We start from the raw sequence: 4,125 nt of genomic DNA, 5'->3' as shown, positions 1-4,125 counted from the left end.
CAATAACAATGTTGTTTATCATAAGTGTCGTAATCTTGTTTATAATCAAACTTCGTTTTCCTTCAACACATCGATTGAAATACACTCTTCTGTAAACAGCGGTAAGTTTCCGGACTTACAATGCTAGAATCCGAGGTTCATTTCCCCGCGGTATGAAGGGTTCATATAGCCAATAGTTTTGAGATTTAAAAAATCAACAACATCCTTGCAATATTTAATGTTAAACTTATAATTCTAGCTTATTGTTAGGATTGTCCAGAAACTTAAGATTTATAATAAATGAAATTTATTTATTCGTTTTTCTTAACTGGTTTGTTCGTTCAGTTTTGTTTCCCTCAGTTATGGCTTGAGTTTTAACTTGTAGGCCTAGTTGACTAATTCTCCTTTCAAACTATTGAATTACGGGTGGTCCCAGTTTTACCAGCTACAAACACCTTCCATTTTGGTTGGCGACGAGGGCCTGTTACAAACTGAACTGAATATCACGTTCTTTTTACAATAATCGGGCGCCATTTTAGCTTTTTCTTCCAATGAAGTTAATAAAATGCGTGAGCAGCAGCATACGCCATAAGCTGAGAAATAGGAAGTAACCTGGTTATACTAAAAACATGATACAAATGAATGTTAGATGTAACGTCAGGCCAATGTAGATGGTATGATTATTGTCATAGCATAATATAGACCTTTCTTCTTCAGGGGCAAACATGGCAATAAGACATGAGATCAATAAGCTTAGGCTAAATAATTTCCATAGCTCGGAAGATTAAAGGCTGATTTATAAGACAATCGCTGATTGTTAATAGCAGTATTTGTTCGTTTTAGTAAGTACAAAGCTACACAATGAGCTATCTTTGCGCCGCCCACCGCGGGTATCGAAACCCGAATTTTAGTATTGTAAGCTGTGAGACTTGCCGCTGAGCTAATTGCAGTTTAGTAAACCTGGAATGCAGTATTTAACCAATTATTGATCAAACTTTTCATTCGTTAGGAAATACTTGATCCATTCGAAAGTAGAATTTGAATAATCTAAATAGTTATATGATTCGGGAATATACCTCTGACTTCTAAAGTTTTTTATTAAACTTTCTAGCGAGAATCGAACTAATAGTTTTTCTATTCTCTTTTTAATCGTCTTACAAAACTGAAAATGGTAAACTAACTTTTGTCGTGTTATTCTTTTACACAACTTACAAATAACAAATGGTATACACTTCCGTTTACAATTTTCTAGTTCGTGGTTCTTTAAATATGCAAAACAGAAGTGGCAGCAGTGCGCGGAAGTGTGAAATCAGTTCACACATTATTTTTGTGTTACATAATGGATGAAACATGTATGACTGTTAATGTTGATGATAAATCTATCTATATCGGTTTTTAATTCATGCACCAGTGTATTCAGAAATATATGCATGTATACAGTACAAGGCACGTTGTTCACATACATAGTTGGTGTTTTTAATATTATACTGAGATTTATATTGCTTCGTTAATTCACGCACTAGTATGTATGTATATTTATGTGTATCTGTGGCTGTAATGAACTGTGGGAGCATCTGTAAGCTACCAGAATTTCAGGGTGGATTGATGCTCAAAAAGCACATATTTTGAGACTGAGAACAACGGGAAAATCTAAGTGTTACATTAGGGCTTATGAAGAACTGCAAGAAACTGCAAATTTTCAGTATTTAACATTGATTAGTACAGGTGTATAGAAAACAAAAACACCCAATACAATTCTAATACAGAGCTTCACTCAGCAGAGAGAGGAGTCAGTGAGGGTATTCAGGCATAAGCTACAAGACTATGTAGTAACAGACCATGCAAAGCCTATAGACACCCAAATGAGCTGATGATACAGATTACCTAGAAGTCAGATTATGAGCAAGGTCTAATCAGTAATGTACGAAACATAAATGAAGCAAAGATTCCTCTCACGACTTTACCGAATTTGATTGAAGTAACTACACAAAAGAGGCTACATGAAAAACAGATCTACAAGCCTCAGCACACTACAATAAATATAGTAAACAATAACAGAATCAGTAAAACAAACTGCCAAAACATGCAGAACAAGCCTAATAGTTTATGATGTTTTAACTGTGGAAATATAGGGCATATGAAAAAACAACAGAAAAGAAATGAGTATATAGCATATATTAACTGTGGAATCAAAGGCCAATTGGCTGTGCCCACCGAAAGCAGAGAATGGAAACATCCCAAAAGCTGGGACTTTCAAGAGGAAGTTCCTTGGAAATAACAGTAGCCCTTATATTAACTGTGTAAACAAGAAACGGGTAATAAAGGGTAGTTCTGGCACTTTGGAATAAAAGACTGAGTGCCCATACTGTTAATGAAGTGTCACCAGTAGTTTAGTAGAAATAGAGGGCATAGCATGTTATTTTGTCCATGGTGTTAATGAAGTGTCATCAGTAGTTTTAGTAGAAATAGAGGGTATAGGATGTCATTTTTTCCACAGTGTTAATGAAGTGTCACCAGTAGTTTTAGTAGAAATAGAGGGTATTGGATGTCATTTTATCCACACTGTTAATGAGGTGTCACTAGTAGTTTTACTATAAACAGAGAGTATATCATTTCATTTTCTCCTTAGTGTTAATGAAGTGTCACCAATAGTTTTACTATAAACAGAGAGTATAGCATGTCATTTTGTCCATAGTGTTAATGAAGTGTCACCAATAGTTTTAGTAGAAATAGAGGGTATAGCATGTCATTTTGACCATAGTGTTAATGAAGTGTCACCAGTAGTTTTAGTAGAAATAGAGGGTATAGCATGTCACTTCGTCTATACTGTTAATGAAGTGTTCCCAGTAGTTTTAGTAGAAATAGAGGGTATAGCATGTCACTTCGTCTATACTGTTAATGAAGTGTTCCCAGTAGTTTTAGTAGAAATAGAGGGTATAGGATGTCATTTTGTCCATAGTGTTAATGAAGTGTCACCAGTAGTTTTAGTAGAAATAGAGGGTATAGCATGTCATTTTGTCCATAGTATTAATGAAGTGTCACCAGTAGTTTTAGAAGAAATATAGGGTATAGCATGCTATTTTGTCCATAGTGTTAATGAAGTGTCACCAGTAGTTTTAGTAGAAATAGAGGGTATAGCATGTCACTTCGTCTATACTGTTAATGAAGTGTTCCCACTAGTTTTAGTATAAACAAAGAGTAAAGCATGTCATTTTGTCCATAGTATTAATGAAGTGTCACCAGTAGTTTTAGTACAAATGAAGGGTATAGCCATCATTTTGTCCATAGTGTTAATGAAGTTCATCAGTAGTTTTAGTAGAAACAGTGGGTACATCATGTAATTTTAACACAGGCGCTCGATCTTCTCTGCTAAGTGCCGAACTAATTAATACAAATTCGACATTACTGAATAAAGTTTGGAAGGAAGTTTCTAAAAGTATTTTAACTTCCGTAAGAGGACCTACTGTTGAAATGCTAAGCAAACATAGTGTTCAGATAAAATAGGAGGCTTAGGGTTAGAACACTCGTTTTACATCTGTAAACAGATGGTATTATAGTGCAGGGTTTCGTAAGGGCTTATGACACTGAAGTACGTATCCAGGAATTTGTTAGGGACACTTTATTGACGTCACTCAGCTACCGCGAATCGCGACTACGCTGAAATTGGAATTATGGAAACCGTGAGTAGGGTTTTGAGTGAGTTAAATGTAAGTTGAATCTAAAGAACATAGAACTGTGAAAATTGTCATAACGAAATTAGGAATTGTAAGAAAAACTTTGGAAAAATAAAAATACAAGCCAGGGGGCATCTGTAACGCGTGTAATAGCGCTCAAACAGCACACAGCGAAAATAGCTCGTGGCTAAGAGGGAAACACATACAGATATTTTCCTTTATTCCAGAAGATAGAAAAATGAACTAAGAGCCTGGGATTCGAATATGGGGAGATTTTGAAAAAATTACTTTTGTTGAACACTAAATATTGCTATGGTTGTGTACCCAACTGACCACCACATTTCTATGGTTGTGTACCCAACTGACCACCACATTTCTATGGTTTCCCTGTCACTCACAATTAATACTAATTATCATTAAATGTAAAATATGGGGAGATTTTGAAAAAATAACTTTTGTTGGGCACTAAATA

General features: G+C 35.1%; 1 protein-coding gene across 1 annotated transcript in view; it reads right to left on the bottom strand.

The window, feature by feature from the left end:
* Positions 1–4,125, bottom strand: part of LOC106471069 (perivitellin-2 67 kDa subunit-like) — a 14,906-nt gene that overhangs the window by 8,889 nt on the left and 1,892 nt on the right. The gene's annotated exons all lie outside the window — the stretch shown is intronic.

Source organism: Limulus polyphemus, unplaced genomic scaffold (genome assembly GCF_000517525.1).
Source record: "Limulus polyphemus unplaced genomic scaffold, Limulus_polyphemus-2.1.2 Scaffold4386, whole genome shotgun sequence".
Taxonomy (NCBI): Eukaryota; Metazoa; Arthropoda; class Merostomata; order Xiphosura; family Limulidae; genus Limulus; species Limulus polyphemus.
The sequence above is the reverse complement of the archived record's forward strand: the minus strand, read 5'-3'. Positions and strand labels throughout refer to the sequence as shown.